A 20,009-nucleotide genomic window follows, 5' to 3' on the forward strand; every position below is an offset into this window, starting at 1 on the left:
TTTTCTCATGCTCAACACCTTCTGTAGGCATTTGTAAGAAATACAATGCTTACCTCAGTAGAGGCCAACATAAGGCTTTCAGAGCAAAAAGACCCATGATAGGCTTATCACAGCGAGAGCAGTGTTCAAACAATGCTGGTATTCTGTTACTTAAAGGCAATGCTGACAGGGAGAAGAACCCAGAGAGGCCAAGTAAGTGTGATCATCAGTTGTGTACCACAGGAGCTTTCCCTGACGCTTGTTATGACACTAGGATTTGGGTTCAAAAATCAACATTTCGCTGCTATAACAAAATGACTGTGGCAGGGCACATCTGGAGAATCAGAGGCTTATACATGAGTGTCCGAGAGGTCGGGTGCTTACATGGCGCAGGCTCTAGTAGAGGCCTCAAGTGCAAGAATCAAATCAGCAAACAGGAAGCCAGAGGAAGAATGCAGGCCAGCTCAGGCTTTGGCAATGGCTCTGTGGGCAGAACTAACTCTGATGCCTAATGGGACCACACACTAGGCCTCATCTCCTTTCTACGTCCTCATACTGTCACCCTGGGAGGAAACTTCCCAGCATAAGAAGCTTTGAGAGGACAGACGGCATGCAAAAATAATACCATGCTATCAAGGTAAAGTGTGTGGTTGATGTTTACATTTGACCGTGTTGGGGCAAGAAGCACCGAGGTTAGTTATATGCACTGAGTGTGTGTCTGTGAAGGGCTATCATGAGGGCTATGGTGAAACCAACAGTTTAATCTACTGAAATGTTCATCTAGCACTGGTGGGAGGTGGAACTGTGGAAGGTGAGGCCGGTGAGAGGAAGTCTGTCACTATATATATGTATATATCTTTAAAGGATGTATCTTGTCCCGGCCCTTCCCTATTGTGCTTCCTGGATGCTATGTGGCTCATTCCTGCTACCATGATATTTCTGCCTCATTTTTGATGCAAAGCAATGGATCCAGCAACACTAAACTGAAACCTTTGAAACTTGAGCCCACATCTTTGCTTCTCTCTGTCACTTGTTATGACTACATATAGCTAATACAGCAGAAGAAAAGAAGCCAAGGAAGAGCTTCCTCTCAATCGGAGTCCTCCTGTCAGCAGATACAGCTCATTTCCACTCAGTGTCTGAGCATCAGTTAAGCACATGTTCTGTGATCACTGAAGGATGCTCCTAGAGATGCCGAGTTTCTTAGCACTCGCAGCATGCCCTGGGCAGTGCCTTTGACTCTGGGCACTAGAGTTCTCAGTCATGGAATCCTGGATTTCTTCCAAGCCCTCCCACTTCTCTTTCTCACTTCGTTTTCTGGTTTCTCAATTTCTACCCACTCCTCCCAAATCACCCAAAATCATTGCTAGAGAAATTCACTCTGCTTAAAGACTAATAATGTCATTTTTGCTGAAAGACTAACCATAACATTTTTGTTCGTCAAAGAGAGATGCAGTAAAGAAGAAAGAGCTTTTGAGAAGCTCCTTCCAGTCATCACAGATGCCTGGCGTTCACTCTTCACGTTAGGCTGCACCACAGACACCATTGCTGTCAGTGACCTTTGACCCTCACCTGCCAGTGAATTAGGTGCTGCCTTAGCATAAAGGAAGGAAAACGTAAAAGAATTCCAAAGACACCCAGCTGCTCATTCCAAAGTCAAGACTAACTGATGTTCTTGTCTTGTTTCCTTAAGATTATGTAATCCAGGCTGGCTATAAAATCATGAGCCTTCTGTGTCAGACCCCCAAGATTATAGATTGACACCACTATGCCCACTAAGATTATTAACACCACTAAGATTATTAACAGCAACATTCTTCTGCCTCCTGTGTCTTTCAGGTAATACATGTTATGGACTTAACTCCCAAGACATTTTTCAACAGTAAAATGAATATTTTTCTCAATATATTTTCGAAACAAATTGGAAAAGGGCCCAAATCACAAGTTCTTAGTCAATGTCTCAGGATAGGAGGCTTCCCGTGAGGTAAGCTCCAGCATTCCTGACTACCTGAATGCAAGAGGGACGTCTGTCCTCACTTCCATCATTATCACAGGAAGGGCGCAAAGCCACTGCTACCCTGACTTTTCCTATTGTAGGTATTTCGCACAGCACTTGCGAAATTAACATATTTTATTTCATGTAGCTGCTGATGCATGGTCAGTGTCTGTGGATATAGCTCAGTTTGTGCATCTCCTTTGTTGTTCATGGATGCTTGGGTAGTTCCTGTGTCAGAGTTGTCACAAATGATACATTTATGGAATTTCTTACATATGCCTTATGCTCTATTCATGCATGCATTTCTAGATGTGTGCTTGTGTGTGTGTGCACGCACACGTGCGTTCACTGGTGCCAGGTCAAATGACATGTTCATCTTGGGGGATAACTTGGTGAGAAGTTAGTCTCCTTTCATTGAGCCCCATCCTCCATGATGCACTCACGTGGCTTCCTGAAGCCTTGAAATGCAGGGCTTTCTGTACCTTCCTCAGCTTTTTAGTTATTTTCATCAAGAGGATTTGCTACAAGGCATCCTCTCCAATGGGAAACCAAGTATACACTTAACACAGGTCAATAATTTACTTCTGTGCACTGGTGTAATTTCACAGTTTACTCTTTGTTTTTTAATTTTTATTTTTTCTTATCAATTACATTTTATTAACTCTGTATCCCAGCTGTATCCCGCTCCCTCATTTCCTCCCACTCCCACCCTCCCTCCCTCCTCTCCACCCTGCCCCTTTCCAAGTCCACTGATTGGGGAGGACCTCCTCCCCATTCATCTGATCCTGTTTTATCAGGTATCTTCAGGACTGGCTGCAAAGTCCTCCTCTGTGGCCTAACAGGACTGCTCCTCCCTTGGGGGGTTGGGAGGTCAAAGAGCCAGCCATTGAGTTCCTGTTAGAAATAGTTCTTGTTCACCTTACTATGGGAAACCAGTTGGTTACTGAGCTACCACAGGCTACATACGAGCAGAGGTTCTTAACACACCTATGCAGACTATGCCGTGAAAGAAAGACCTCCACTTACAAGTCATATGGCTCCTTTTTTTTTTTTTTTTTCGGGGTGGGAAGGCTCACATTGAAACATAATTTCCCAGCCCTGGATTCTTCTGTGCAGTGTAAATCTTCCATTGTTCCCGGAAGCTGCCTGTAGTCTGCTGTAGTTGGTTTATTAATTTCAGATTTGGAAAGAAAAGCTGTTGAAATCCTGATGTTAATCCCCAATTTACACCTTCCATTACTTTAGAGTGTTAAATACTCCCGACCATTCCCCTTGGCTCTCTGACCTCTCCAGATCCCTTCTCTCAGGCAACTGTTTCTTGTAGTGGAGGTTGCATTTTTGCACCATCCTCCCCCTTTTGTACATCTGACTGTTGGGGCTGGAAGCACAGGGGACTGTTGAAGCACAGCGTGGTGAACCCGCTCTGGGGACTTCTCACTGAGGAAGCCTGGGTGGGACTAAGGTACATATTATCAAACAAGGCTCAGCTGACGCTGCGGGGCTGGCCAGAAGCCATGTGTGAGTTGTGCTGTTTAGAGCAATCTCTATTTTTCTCTAGCAATATTCAACTATCTTTTCAAAGGAAGGTATTGTGTCCACCCCAGCTGTTTCTAATTTCCTCATGCTGGATTGCGCCCATCAGGGAGAGAGTGATAAAACACAGCATTTTAAAGGGCCGGACCCACGTTCCTTCTGCATCAATTTAAAGAAAACAAAGCAACGGTATAAATAGTTAAACAGGTTTTTCCCTCGTACCCAGGAATCAAAAGCGCCTTTTCAACTTCGAGTTATATTTAAAGGCACTTTTCTTTCAATTTTGGACATATTTGAGAGAAGGGGAATTAAATGGGAGGTTAGTGTACAACTTAAATCTCCCCCCTCCATCATTTAAAAAATGTCATTTATGACTGCAGGCCTGTGAAGCCGAATTTATTTATAATCCTCAGTAGCCCTTGGGCTCTGAGGCAATCGAGAGGCACAAAACTTTCTTTGTTTCTAAGTGAAATATCTTTTGAATACACATTTTACACATATTTGTCCAGATTTAGTTCAAACAACACAAACGCGGGGATCGGAAAGCATACTGCAACCTACAGTAGGTAAAACAAACAGGAGGCTGACTTTATCCAAAGGTATCAGGGCGCTCCGTCAGCCCCTGAACCGTTAGTGTGTGCTGTGATGCGCAGCTGCGGCCACCAGCTGAAATGCGGTGCCCAGCGGCCACAGCCTGTCCATCCTCTGTGACAGGGAATCCGGAAGGAGCTTTCCACTGCAGGCCTGCGTCTTGTTCTACTAAGTGTCCTCCGGGCACCGCCATTGCCATGTAAGGGAAAATGCCACTTTAACAGAAGATAAGTTGAGCCCTGGAGCTAGGGTGAAGGCTTTAAGGTCAGAAATCAGATGATAAAAGAAAGGGGACTTTCCTGGGTTCTGGCCTTGAAGAGCTGAGGTTGTTATCAGTTTCCTGCCTCAGTGTTAATGAGTGATAAGAGCTCTAATTTGAAGACACGCTGGAGCTGTCAAAGTGTGTGTGCGCGCGAAGTACAGTTAGCACAGCAGAAGCAAAAAATTCCTTGCACAAATGGAACTGCCATTGTGCCAGCTGGGGAAAAACAAACAAACAAACAAAAACCAAAAAAATAAATAAAAACAACAACAACAACAAAACCAAAGCCAAACATTAAAAAGATGGTCTTAAAAATGACGCCCAGGTGACATTCTAATCCTTCCCAAGGGCTGATCACCTGCAATAATTATCACTATGTTTCCAAATATGATTCAGATGTTTGCAGTGAAGAAAAGGAGGCACCTAGCTGCTAAATGATGCGGGGTCCATGCCTCAGTTTCTTCACATGTAAGCAGAGCTGAAAGAAATCCGCATCGGCTAGACTCCGAGGCTGCACTTTATCAGCTCTGTTCAGCCCTCACTGCAGCCAGCGTGTGTGGCATTCACGGTGTGGCCACTCTCTTTAACAAGTGGAGAGCATAAGCTCAAGCTACACATATGTACCAAAAGGCCACAGCTGATTCTGACCCGGCTGCCTAACCCTAGGCCTATGTTTTCTTTCCTCTTCCTTTTCTTCTCCCTCTCTTTCTCCCTCTCTCTCTATCTCTCCACATTTTTGCCAATCAAAAATCACTGAGCAAATTACAGTCAGCTGGTGCTTGGGTCTACTGGAGAATGTTAGAGTGGGGCTTTGGGTCTGTAATGGCAAGGCTTCTTGTGTCACTTAAGGCAAATGACTGAACCTATGCAGCTCATTCTATTGGCAGCCACATATTGAGCAAGTTAGCCACCTCAGCTCTGCCAGCCTTGGCTGTCCTGGTCAGCGGGAAGCTGGCCCAAGTCCCACCCTTCACTTGGGAGCTTCCTGAAGTCAAGGGAGAAATCCAGATGGAAACCTGTCTGCCACTCATAATGGATCTGATAACAGGAATCCCCAGGAGGTGATTTGAAAACCTGCTTCCAAAAGTTCTTGCCTTTTCCTAGATAGGCACAGGATTCAGAAAGCTTCTGTGAATTCCAGGGAAAGCATTTCCCTGGGAAAGAATTTCCATGGGAAAGCAGAGAGGGGAGACTCCCAGATAGGAGAGCCAGATGGAATTGCGTGCTCCGGAATCAGAATGCAATGAAATAGAGCTAAATCACAGAAGAAACAGCAAGCCCTGAGAATGAGTTTGACTTTACCTCATAAGCAGTTAGGTAGTGATGGTGTGACATGGGATTGATTGATTGATTTACTTATTCAATCATTTTATGGCATAGAGACAGAAAACAGTATGCAGAGAAGTTTCTAAGATGTACCAGATCTAGACTGTCTAGGAATTTCAAAACCAGAAAAAGGCCTTAAGTCTTAACTTTGGAAATGGTAGAAAGTCAATAAAGCTCACTACATAGGGATTAGTAGACTTTTTCGTAAACTTACATTGTTTTTCTCCATGCTACGAAATGAACAAAATCATTCAACTGTTTATTATTATTTATATTGTATTCATATTGCCATGAGTGTTTTTTTAATACAGCAGTACTACACATTAATTAAGGTAAGATAACAGTATAGGCAAGAAAAATAAATTAGAGAAAACTGTTATAATAGTTCATATAGCAAATTAATTATGGCTTGATTTAGAAACTGTGTGTGTATGTGTGTGCCTTTGTGTGTGTGTGCATGTGTGAGTGTGTGTGTGTGTGTGTGTACATGTGAGACAGAGAATCAGAGAGGCAGAAACAGATGAGACCTCTGCTTGAAGAGGCATTCTGAAAGTAGAATGGACAGTCCTAGGATTCTGTGCTGGTTAGAGGCAGAGGATGGGATGAGCTGTGCAGGACTGTGGGTTCTGCCATCTAACAATGCACATTATCCTTCGCACAGCAAAGGCCACATAATGCTTGCTCTGTAAGCAAACAACTGTCTGTATGAATGAAGGAACCGTGACCTCCAGGCCCTGGGCTTGGGTGGCTTGAATGCTTGGGACATTATCAAAAATAGGTTGGTGAAAATAGAACAACTCAGAGAGTAAAGGAAACTGAGTTTAGTTTTGGATATTTTAGGTCCACATGAGAAATACATTTGAAATATGAATCCTCAGTCTCAGGGATAAAAATTCAAAACTAGAGATTATGGTTTGGAAGTCAGAAATATAGAGACATTATTTCAGTCCATTAGAGAAAAGTATAATTACTCAGACAAAATAGCCAATCACTCAAGCATTCATTTGCTCATTTAGTTGTGAGTCTGTGTGTCGTTACGTAACACTCACTTCGCATCACATTTTGGGCAAGATTAGGAAACCTGCTTCTCTATCTTCTCAAGAATCATAACTGCGATTCTAATTAGGGAGATGATTTTAAAAATTAGGAAAGATGTAAGCTAGTGAATTTTTGTCTTGTCATATGGACTACACAGGATACAATGTTTGAGGCCGATGGTCAGAAAAGAGTTTTTGCTCAAAGGAGATGACTTCTAAATTGAACTATTTAGAAAACAACTGATCAGATATTAGAAAGAACAAAAAGCATGATAGGGTAGCGAATACAGGAACAATGACTCGTGTGGGTTGGGGGAAACAGTTGTCCAGATCTGTAGCCAGCCAGGAAGAGACACAGCAGCAAGCATGGCCCAAGCTCCAGATCCAGGCCAAGTCCAGTGGAAGAACAGTGGGCCATCAAGGAGAAAAATGAATTTCTCCCTCCCTCACCTATTTTCTTCTACAAAAGGCCTTCAGTGGTCTGAATGAGGTCTGCATCCCTGGAGACCTGCATTCCTTAGTAAACTCACTCAAATATTAATGTCGTCAGAAGCGCACTCACAGGCCTATTGGTAATCATGTGAAGCCAAACATCTGGTATCTCATGGCTCAGTCCAGCTAGCACACAATTTACCGTCACAGCCACAGGAAAGAGGAAAGCCCGCAGCCATGCAGGCTACGCAAAGAGTATTCTAAAGAGATAACAAAGCCCAGTGAAAACAGGTTGACTGAGCCTCAGCAACCAAAGGGCAGTGCACATTGCAGGAGGCTAGTGAGCAAGACAGAAGATAGCAGGTAGGGAAGTTTATAAGATGTACGGGATCTAGACTGTCTAGAAATTTCAAAACCGTAAAAAGACATTAAGTCTTAATTTTAGAAGTGGTAGAAAGTCAATAAAAGTCATTTCGTGGGGTTGAGTAGACTTTTGCTTTTTCTCTGTGCTACAAAATGAATGGGGAAAGTCAGATGAGCACCAGGCCAGCTGAGCAGGCCTGGTGACACAGGCCTGTAATCCCAGGTGCATGGGAGGGTGAGGCGGGAAGACTGAAAGCTCAAGGCCTCCCAGGGCTACAGAGTGGGTCCAAGGTCTTCCTGGACAGTCAGTGATAACTTGTGTCAAAACAAAACTCAATTAAACCAACCAATGGACAAAAGCACTAAAAAGACAACCAGGGCTGTAGCTTAGCAGTGGCGTGCTTCCCTAGCACACGTGAGGCCCAGGGGTTGATCCCCAATCCACACGGAGGGAGTGCATGAAAGAATGGCTGGGGATAATTCATCTCGTCACTTCACTGTATAGGAAGGCCTGAGGTATTAGGTGATAGAAAAGACACGACTATGTTCTGGAAAACAAAATAGGAGCTGAAGCTCTTTGCGTGTAGATAATTTACAGTGAAGGTGAAGACTCCTCAAGCCTCAGGAAGACAGACAGCCTTGGGCACAGATCTCTTGACACAGAGGGTCAAGCAGACGGCGCTGCTGGTAACACTTGTCTTCAATTACTTTACGTCTTAGACATTTTAAAAATCACTATCTTTTTAGTATCTAAGTCCTGCTTTTTTCAACTTTTCTTAGTTATTTTATCTTGAACATACCATGGATGTTCCAAGTCCAGTCTAAAAGTCCAGACTCTTTTAAGACAGGTTTAATCTGATTATAGTCATTTTTAAGGACTAATTTTTATTATTTAAAAGCTCCGTGTATGGATCCAAGTGTGGTGGCTCACACCTTTAATCACAGCATTCAGGGAAGTAGAGGCAGCTCTTAGTGTTCAAGGCCAGCCTGGTCTACAATGGGAGTCCAGGACATCCGAGGCCACACAGAGAAACCCTGTTTTGAAAACCAAGAAAAATAAGTTTGTGTGTGTGTGTGTGTGTGTGTGTGTGTGTATACATGAGTGCAGGTGACCGTAGAGTCGAGAAGATATTAGGTCTGCTGGAGCTGAAGTTACCAGCAAGTATGAGCCGCTTGGCCCGGGTGCCGAGAACTGAACTTGAACCCTCTGTAAGGGCAGGACGCGCTCTTAACTGCTGAGCCAGCACTCCAGCCCTTAGATTTATTTTATTACTAATAAGTCTGAGTTTTCCTCACTCATCTTAAACGGAGTTTCTAGGTACTATGATTTTTCTCCCTGGGTGTTCTCCTTTGTGCCTTCAAATTAAAATTTTAGTTTTTCCTGAGCTAGGGGCAGCTATTCTGCTCAATAGTGTACATATTTTGTTTTATAACTTTTAGCAATTTTATAGTTGACCTGCTTCCTTCCTCTATCCTTCTCCTAACAAAGTACACAAGTATGTGAGGGAGATAGACAGTAGGTAAAATGCTTGCCTTGTAACCATGGCAACATCCTCAGGACCCAGGCCAAAGAGCTCCAGGCTGATGCCACTTGCTTATGATCCCCATGCTGGAGATGCAAAACACCCATCCTGATTGGCTGGAGTGGCTGGAGGTGCAAAGACACCCATCCTGATTGGCTGGAGTGGCTAGAGATGCAAAGACGCCCGTCCTGATTGGCTGGAGTGGCTGGAGATGCTAAGACGCTCATCTTGATTGGCTGGAGTGGCCTGAACGATGGGTGTCTGTATGCTTTCATTCGGTCAAGTAGCAGCCTGAATGACCGGCCTCACAGTGCTCCTTTGGTCCCCCCACGGCATGGACGTTCAAAGACACGGCCATCTCACTGCCCTCAAGTGGGCTGGCTTGCTCTTGACCAAGCTTCCACCAGTCCACTTCCTTTGTCTTCCTCCTTGCTACCTCCCAGATGTTCTCAGGTGTCATGCTGACCAGATGGCTTTGCTTTTACTCCCTCCCACTCCTGTACTCTCATCTCTTTTGATGTGGACTAACCTCATATGCTGGGCTCCTGAACACTCAGCATGATCTTCTAGGTCTTGGGTGGAAGAGGCATTATGTCAGGGGGGAGAAGGATGTGAGAGTGACAGACAGAAATTCTTCCTCATGATCTTACTTAAGAGGAAATAACAAGAAGTTGTTTGTTTGAAAACAAGGAAAAATGCTTTCACCAGCCACTGGATCTCTCATCAACTTGATCTTAGATGTCCTAGTCTCTAAAACCATGAACATTTAACTGTTCTTCACTTTGTATCCCAGCTGTAGTCTCCTCTCAACCCCATCCTCCCTCTCTCCCTCTTCTCCACCCATGGCCCTCCAACAGTCCAGTGATAGGTGCGGTCCTCCTCCTCTTCCATCTGACCCTAACCTATCAGGTCTCATCAGGACTGTCTGTATTGTCTTCCTCTGTGGCCTGGTAAGGCTGTACCCCCCTCAGGGAGAGGTGATCAAAGAGCAGGCCACTGAGTTCATGTCAGAGACAGTCCCTGTTCTCCTTACTAGAGAACCCACTTAGAGACTGAGCTGCCCTGGGCTACATCCGTGCAGGAATTCTAGGTTCTCTCCATGCATGGTCCTTGGTTGGAGCATCAATCTGAGAAAAGACAACTGTGCCCAGATTTTTTGGTTCTGTTGCTCTCCTTATGGAGCTCCTGTCCCCTCCAGGTCTTTTTATCTCCCACTTCTTTCATAAGATTCTCTGCACTCTGCACAAAGTTTGGTTATGAATCTGCTTTGATATCCTGCTGGGTAGAGTCTTTCAGAGGCCCTCTGTGGTAGGCTCCTGTCTTGTTCCCTGTTTTGTCTCTCTTCCAATGTCCATCCCATTTGCCTTCCTGAGTGAAGATTGATCATCTTACCCAGAGTCCTCCTTCTTGATTAGTTTCTTTAGGTGTACAGATTTTAGTATGATTATCCTATTTTATATGTCTAATATGCACTTATAAGTGAGTATATACTGTGTGTATCTTTCTGCTTCTGGGATACCTCACTCAGGATGATTTTTTCTAGTTCCCACCATTTACCTGAAATTTTCATGATTTCCTTCTTTTTAACCACTGAGTAGTATTCCATTGTGTAAAAGTACCACAATTTCTTTATCCATTCCTCAACTGAGGGACAAGTGGGTTGTTTCCAGGTTCTGGCTATTACAAATAAAGCTGCTACAAACATGGTTGAGCAAATGTCCTTGTTGTGTACTTGCGCATCTTTTGGATATATGCCTAGGAGTGGTATAACTGGATCTTGAGGAATCACTATTCCTAATTTTCTGAGAAAACACCAGATTGATTTCCAAAATGGGTGTACAAGTTTACATTCCCACCAGCAATGGAGGAGGATTCCCCTTTCTCCACATCTTCTCCAGCATGTGTTGTCACTTGAGTTTTTGATCTTAGCCATTCTGACGGGTGTAAGATGGAATCACAGGGTCATTTTAATTTGCATTTCCCTGATGACTAAGGACATTGAGCATTTCTTTAAGTGTTTCTCTGCCATTCTATATTCCTCTGCAGACAATTCTCTGTTTAGCTCTGTACCCCATTTTTAATCGTATTGCTTGATTTGTTGCTTTTTACCTTCTTGAGTTCTGTATATATACTGGATATTAGCCCTCTGTCAGATATAGGATTAGTGAAGATCCTTTCCCAGAATGTAGGCTGCCATTTTGTTCTGATGACAGTGTCTTTTGCTTTACAGAAGCTTTTCAGTTTCATGAGGTCCCATTTATTGATTGTTGATCTTAGAGCCTGTGCTGTTGGTGTTCCGTTCAGGAAGTTGTCTCCTGTGCCAATGAGTTCAAGGCTCTTTCCCACTTTTTCTTCCAACAGATTTAGTGTGTCTGGTTTCATGTTGAGGTCTTTGATCCAATTGGACTTTAGTTTTATGCAGGGTGATAAATATGGATCTATTTGCATTTTTCTACTTGTAGAACATTTAACTGTTATTCCATGCCCTTTAGAGAACTTTCATTAAAGCAGCCCAAACTTACCAGTGCACCCCATCTTTTTACATGACTAACTCCCTTGCTTCTTCCTTAAAATTTTTTGTCAACTCACTTAATCAGTTAAATGTGCCCCAAAATCTATTTTAGAATCTGTCTTACACCTCACAGCCTTAGTCAATTTTGTGGGACACAAAGATCACACTGTATGCTTTACTTACATAGTCTTTTCCTACTGGAACAGAATTTCTCACATAGCAGATGTGCAATGCGCACACCTGCTCAATCATTGAGTGTGGAATACCTTATTTATTTTTGTTCAAGCACCATGGTGGGCGGTTTGCATATATCCTTATTTTTTCTCAGATCAATCTGACATGGATATATGATTATATTCATTGTCCAGATGAGGAAAATGGGCAATTTTTCTCATTAACAACATCTGAAAGGTCACACAGGTAATTCACACTGAGAATTAACACTTAACCATTTTCTTTGCTCCACTCAAACTGGAAGGTGGAGGATTGTGGTGACCTTCATGATAGGGGACATATGAAATGTGGCTGAATACAGTTGTGTAAGTCTGTGGAATAGAGCTTAACTCAAAGGGAGCAAGCGACTGCCCTCTTCTAGATGCCACGGCTACTTGGTGAACCCCTCCGTAGGTCTGTTGAAGATCTGCAGTGAAGCAGATACACTGTGTCCTCTTAGATGCAGCGCGGTTCATAGCCTGTGTGTGCACATGCGTTATGCTTGCCTCTCTAGGAAATGTATGCAGTTGTCAATCCGTAGCAGCACACACTTCAGTTGTGCACATCTCGTCCATCCTCATTCCTTATCTGTGTTTAATTGACACTTGACAAGGTCTTGCTCCTTGTAGAGAAGGCAGGTCCTGCAGACCTTCCCTAAGGCAAGTGTGACCCTTTCATCTGATTTGCTCACAGACACACTCTTGCCAATGATGTCCAGAGCATTCCCCAGGCAGGATGTGTCGGGAGAGCTGGGCAAGGGAGTGAATTCCTTTCCACACTTGAGTGTGAGACACCCTTAGGCCACCCTGGGTCAAGGAAGGGAGATGAAGAAGCATGTGACATTCCTGACCCCCTCTCATCCAGAGACCCAGGAAGGACGGTGCTGTGGAATATGAGATACGTGTATGTTCACACAGTCAAGTGTATGGTGAGCACTCAGGGAAAACTGAGCTGTGCCCCGCACACAGTGAGAGTGCCCTGTGATGTGGGAGTCATGAAAGGTCCTGTCCAAAGAAGACAACTTACACAAGCCTGCCAGCTTGAGACAGGCAGAAATTAGGTAAAAGCATGAACATCATCCAATATCAAACTGCAAACATTCAGTCTAGGGAGTGTCCCTTAAGCTTGGAAATGCATCCATAATGGCTCAAAAGAAAAGTCTTTGAGATTACAAACTAGAGGAGTCAAGTGATTTCAAGTAAAAGAAATGATTTGAGCAATGAAAGGTTTAAAAAAACTATGTTTGCCTATGAGAATAAATCCATCTGCCAGCTAGCGGAGAAATTATGTGACGTTTGAGAGTCTGTAAGGAAAATGAACCACCCCATTTCCCCAGTTATCCAGGGTCCATGAGTATGTTGTCTCCATACAGACAAAGCACTTATCTGACTTTCCTATTGGGAACGTTCTGAAATGTGCTCCCAAATACTTCACCTCAAGAATCATTTCCATGTGGCTTTCCCGGGAAGCAGTTGGAACGCAGCAGTGATGTCACGTCTGATGCTTATTAAAACTGTTAATGAAGCATTAGCTCATTGTAGAGCCTCAAATGTTCTGCCAGTCCTAAGCCAAGTGTGAGAATTTCAAAAAGCAAGTAGGTGTTTCTCTGATGACTGACTCCTAAGGTAGGTCTCCTGAGACTTTGAAGGCATTCAGACCACATCAATGGCACCCCAAATTGCAGCTGTGCGAGTCATGCGTTGAAGCTTATTAATGTTCTTTAAAAAAAAAAAATAGGGTCAATTGTGGTTCTTCTTTCCTGTCTTACCTGTGGCTATAAGGAGAGGGAATATAGAAGTGGGAAAATTCTAGGATGAAAATAAAGGGACACAAACAAACATCTGTGAGTACTTCATTGGGGTGCAGTTACAAAGCAGTGAATCAATGCATCCTCAGCTCACTAATGCAATGCCTCCTCCCCCCTTCCAAGACAACATTTTTCTGTGGAGCCCAGGCTGTGCTAGAACTCACACTGTAGACCAGGCTAACCTTGAACTCACAGCTATCCATCTGCCTCTGCCTCTAGAATGCTGGGATTAACGGTGGGTGCCAACACTGCCCAGTAATATTTTATTTCAAGAGATACTGTAGTTTGCTTGTATGTTTTGGTTAGAGAGATTTCCCTAAATTGGAGCCTATAACGTGCTCATTTTCCTGCTTGCAGTGTGGAGAAACCCGCAAACCTGCCTGTTGAGGTGGGGAGTCACACAAATCACAGCCCTGCATGCCCACACCACCACCTGAGTTCAGGTCTCAGGGCAAGGTCCCGGAAGTGTACAGGACTGGTGAAATCGAGTAGTAGTGACTGATGGGAGGAAACCTCGGAATTTGATTTCCTAATCAAGGTGCAGTTGAAACCATGCTTTAAAATATGCTTCACCTTTGAAAACTGAGGTGAAGACAATGGCATACGTGACAATAACGTACAGACTACCCCCTTGGAAACTAATATGGTCCAGGTTCTCAGGTCTTCTCCTAGAGAGATTTTTTTGGATGCATATTCTTGTGTGTCTCTGTGTGTATGGGGGTTATAATTATGTTATATTTTAAATTATAACCTCCCCAATTAAAAAAAATAAGTAAAAAGCTGAGCCTTGAAGGACAGATGACACTTCAAATGGCAAAGACCTATTTATAATGTGTCTTTCTTGTTCCTTGCAGATCAGAAGGTAAATGCCGCAGGTCCTCTGTGAGGAATTCTTCAGTCCCTCCCACGGTGATAGCCAGCGCTGCCGACCATAATCTTCTGTCTTTTTCGAAAACACCTGCGACAACGAGGTGGACCGCTGGCCATGGGCTGTGTCATTTTCTCCTCTTGGAGTTGGGTCTGGCTGGGTAACAGGTTCTCACATGCAGACAGAGGCGGCAGGGGTAGTGACACTTTCAGCCAAGGCTGTAGAAGCAGGTGTCCCTCCTCCTCCTCCATGGCCCCTGTCCTTTCTACCATGTGCCCATGAGATGGCAGAGACAGATGATGGAACAAACCTGGGTATCCTATTCCTTATGTCGAGAACCACCTGCTAATCAGAATTTAGGACTATATTCTACTGAACTGAAACCTCCAGTTATCACAAAAATAACTTAACACCTAACACTAATGATTAAAAAAGTGATGACAATTTTTTGCCAAAGACTACGAAGTATCAACCCTTCTGGTGCGGTCCAGAAGAATTTTCTCCTGCAGTGCCTTGGGTCTTTGCCCGCCATCCTACCGACACCTTTAATATGGACTGGTCATTGTTTGCAACAGGACTCAACTCCAATGGGATAAAATTCTATTTCCTGCTTCCTTTGTTCAGAATTTACAGCCAAGAGGGCAATACCATCACAGTGTGTTAAGCAGGTGTTGCCTTTTCTGGGATCCTATGCATCTGTTCTGCCAGCATTGGGTTTATCAAGGTGTGTGTGTGTGTGTGTGTGTGTGTGTGTGTGTGTGTGTGTGTGTGTGTGTAATTATACTTCCTCCAGTCAGGACCAGGACTTCCCATTCCTACCCCAAGTTCTCTAGAATTAGAAGAGTTTTCAGGCTTGACATGGAGTGAAAGATTTTACCCTCTGTTGTTTTGATGAAAACTGTTTGTCCAACCTGCTGAAAATGTGTGTTGATTTAGAAATCCACATCAGGTGTCTATGGTGATTCCAGAGAAAGGCACCAGGAACTTGACTATTATCAGTTTCATCCTCAATGTTGTATCAAGGATGTTAGCATACAATGAACACTACCAGTCAATCAGACTCAATACACACTTGAAGAATTCCTTAACAAAATTTCATCACTTCTGTCAGAGAAAAAAAACTGTGGCAAATGAGTGTGCTTCAAATTTATGTATTAGATAAACAAAATGTATATATGAAATGACTTGGACATTGCTTAGGGTGATAGTGACATTTATGAGGCTTATGAGTAGTGAAGGGCCCTGGCAATGTGGCCCCAAGTCTAACTGTTAAATAGCACAGATATGCAGCCTTGTAGACCAGCATTTAATAGGCGGCACCTGTCTCCCAGGGTTAGACTTGCAACCACAACATATTTGCAAGGATGGTTTCATATTTTAAAGTAATTCCTCGTGTGATTTAATAGAAAAAATATACATGGAGACAAGAAAAAAAAATCAAAGGTATCAGGTTGATCAAAGGAGCCAGGGATGAGCCAGGGATATTAAGAGTAGATAAAGAACCTCACCAGCAGTGCTCTAACACCTCACATAATTTTAAATTTTTCTGATGGACTCTCAAATTTACCAATGCAATGTTACCACTACCAATTATGAAAGGGGTCTGTTGGTCTTACGGGTTATAAACTTCTGGGCAAATTGATTAAACCAGAATGATCCCATGGGGAATTCTGTGTTGGGGGAATCTTCAAATTACTACATACTACATTTTCTCAGCTATGTAAAGGATTTTTAAAATAACAATTTGCGTTACACAAGATACTAGAGGTTTTGTTGTTGTTGTTTCGTTTTTTGTTTTGTTTTTTTTTTTTTTTTTACAATTAATTTAACCATGAACCAAAACAGGTAACACCTTCCCTGTCTTCCACCCCCAACACTCACATTTATCCCTCCAGACTGGTATGACCTTGAAAAACGTGTTTCCTGCACACAGCTTCTCTTCAGAATAGTCTATTTAGGTAGTGTGTGATCTCTGAGAAATGTACTGTGACCGCTTTTTGACCCACTGACACAGCTGTAGGCGTACCATTTTCCCCACTACAGTGATCTGGATAGCATTTCAAATACTCACAGTCACAACCTTCATTGTCTGCCAGATGGGCTGTGAAATGTATGCTAATGTTTATAATAGGATTATACAGGCTATTTATTGTCTGAAAAATAATATGAGCATTATCCTTTATGTTTTTTCTCCCAGTGGGTTTTCCCTTTACTAGGTATTAGGAAGCCTAATTTTGATTAAGTAAATATCAACTTTCAGCTTTACAAATGCTGGTTCATTGAGGCACATACTTCAGTGGTATTAAGGGTGGAAAACAGGAAGAATCAGTCAGATAGAGTAACATACAAAGAGCACCTTCTAATGTAGAACCAGGCATGGCAACTTGAAGTGCATGTTTCATGCTAGAATTGACTATACAGATTCAACTGAAGTCAAATGTGGGATAAAAATCCATCTGTGTGCCACGAGGGGCCCCTGAAACCTACAGAAGAACAAGGCCCAACTACCGGGCGCCGGCTTGGAAACGCTTGGTGCCTTTGCTTCACATACAGCTATTCTTCCATCCCCTGTCTTTTTTTTTTCTAACTTTATTTTCCCACCAAAACATAGGTGCTGAACTTAAGATGTCTACTTGAGTGTTTGGGGAGCGGATGGCAGGTTGCATGGTGAAGGAATGCAGTGAGCAGTATGGAGGGGGACACTGCTAGAGGCAGATGGACCACTTCCTCATTCAGGATCATTTTGTAGACCCTGACTCACACGTGGCCCAGTCAGGGCCATCAGTGCACTCCATCGATTGACAGTCACTCCTGGGATCCCCTCTCATGTGCAGGACAAATATGCTTAACCTGCCAGACAGAGCTGTTAAGCAGAAAAATGCAATTTAGAAGTATGCCCAAGATCTCTGCAGTGAGACTCCCTATAAGGCGAGAAGTCACAGCCTGGGTAATGTGAACCGTTATGCATTCAGCTTCATCTTTACTGAGGTGTGCTGGAGCCAGTGCTCGAGAGCTGAGAGAATCCAGAGACTCTGATTCTATCAATTCTTTGTGGCAAAGATCTTTTGACAGCAGTCAGGCCATGCTGTATGTATCACCTGACTTCTTTGAGGCTGGACACTGGATCTCCATTCTTTTATGTACAACAGACACAAGAGCACATCAGCAAGGACTGAACAGAATGTTTTCATGAAAGCCCTGACCTCTAGCAAAAGAAAATGAAAAAGGCATTGCAGCTGCTGGAGAAGGTGTCCTTTGTGAGATTCGGTGTTTCTCTCTCATTAAACCATGCCGGCACAGGAGGAAGCGTTTAAATACCTCCTAGCACAAGCATGTCACAAGCTAGAAAGTGAGACTCATGTTTAAGGTTAAATTTCTAGTAGTGACACCACCCCCCCTTTAAAAAAAAGAATAGTAATAAATTCCCCCAGACCTTATATGACTGAGATATAATCAGCATAGAATCATTAGCGATCCACATTTCACTGCTATTTTAACACAAGCTCTTCGAATTTCAGTATACATGTACATTTGCCCATTGGATGCATTGCTAGGGGACAGCTGCATCTGTTTGCAAAGCAGCCCTGGAAAATGACCATCCCTTTCTCCAGAATGAACTGGTGTGTCAGGTCCACCTCCTTGTGTGCGTTTTTGTAGACCACGTTCAAATCTGACTAGAATAATGACTTATAAATCTAGCTAGTCTGTTTCTCTTCCTCTTATAACCTTTGCTAAAAATTGCATCAACATTTACACATTTAACATCTTGCCTATGTAGAATCATATTAAACATTCTGGTGATAAGATTATTGCCTTTACATTAATCAGAGAAAACAGCTTTAAGAAACAGTGTGACGACCTGTCCAGGGGTTCGGGACTTGGAGTTGGGTGCAGGGTCAAAGCTTCTGTGTTTCTCAGCAGAGCGTCCCTGAACATCACCCCGGATAATATGCAGATGAAGCGAGAAGTGGCTTAGAGCCAATGGGAACTGTGGAACCTAGTGTGATACAGAAAGGCTCAGCAATAAATGGGTAGCCAGAAGCCTTCAGAGCTTAGCCCTCCAAAGGAGAAAAGAATGAAGCCCTTGGAACGATTTGCAATTCCATTAGAGCCTTAGATCTTATGATAAGATGTCAGGCCACCACCTTACACGGGTAGAGAATGACGCTATTATCTACAAGTCCCTCACAAACACATTTTGATTCATGAAATTTCATTTCATGTTAATTCCTGGGAACTTTAAGTCTTCAGGCATTGGCGGAATTGCGCTGCTGAAATCCAGAACATCTCCTGAATCAGCCTAGTGTTTCCAGAGGCCAGCAACCTCTGGTTTTTAATTTTCTTTAACTTTTTACCAACCTGCAATTGAGCTACTGAGGAGAATTACAGGATTTGACTCTACAGAGGTACAACTGAATTCCCTGTCAACCTCCGGATGATTGCTCAAGCCTTCACTAGCTTCCCCTAGTCTATGGTTTTATTACTCCCGAGTCCACCTTGCTGGCTTGCTTATTGGATCAATTCCCCATATAACTGGTACTTTAGACATATGTAGGCCTATTATTTGACTGCAAGCCAGCATTTGTGTAAGTTGTACTGGAAAAAAAAATGTTACCAAACAAAAAGGACAGGCTAATGATGACAGTTACTACTCTGTCCCTTCTTATTGGTGTGCTTGACCTTGGTTGGATTGAGAAAGCTCCTAGGGAGCTTGGCAGGTCAGCTGGGCTCACAGAAGAGATGGAGTATAATTGGCTCAGAGTGTAGTGTGGGTATCCAGGCTTTGAATGCTTCCCCGAGACCCTGATGTACAAACCTTCTAAAACGTTCACCATCAGTTTGCTCTAAATATGGCCCCTTAGTCAGGCAGGCACTGTGAACATGTGTAAAACGAGTGTGCTTTCTCTGCCAACACTCACGTGAAGATACATCTGGACTTTTTTCAAGACAGGCTTTCTCTATATAGCTCTGGCTATCCCGGCTCAGGCTGGCCTTGAACTCAGAGATCTACCTGACTACCTCCCCAGTGCCAGGTTAAAGGCATTCACCTGGCATGACAATAAATTGATTTCTAAATTGTTTATTCATCTTAATGGAGTAAATAAAAAAAAATTCCATCAAACGATATTCTTCTGTGGCTGGCTACTCTGTAACCTTCCAAAGATGGAAAATAATGGCACCTATAACAAATTCTTCTGTACGTTATGTACCACGAAAAGGGTAAGTTATTTTTCCCCAGACAAATGATATTCTTTATCAACTGAAATAAAATGTTGTCATCCTATGTATTTTTACTATTTGTACTTTTTTCTTATTAAATATTGTGGTTTCCATATATTACATTTAATTTTTACATCTACTTACTATATATGGATGAAGTATATCAAAGCATGATGATGTTCCTCTTAGTCTAAGTATTATCTGTTACTTTATCCATCCACTTTCCCTCTTCTCTTTCCAATAACCATATCGTGGATATATTTTCTCCATTGCTCAAAGGTCATAAGGAAATGTTTTCTAAGAAAAACCCAGCTCACGTTGTCCAGTATTTAATGTATTTGTGCCTC

This window comes from Meriones unguiculatus, chromosome 18, assembly GCF_030254825.1.
Source record: "Meriones unguiculatus strain TT.TT164.6M chromosome 18, Bangor_MerUng_6.1, whole genome shotgun sequence".
Classification (NCBI taxonomy): domain Eukaryota; kingdom Metazoa; phylum Chordata; class Mammalia; order Rodentia; family Muridae; genus Meriones; species Meriones unguiculatus.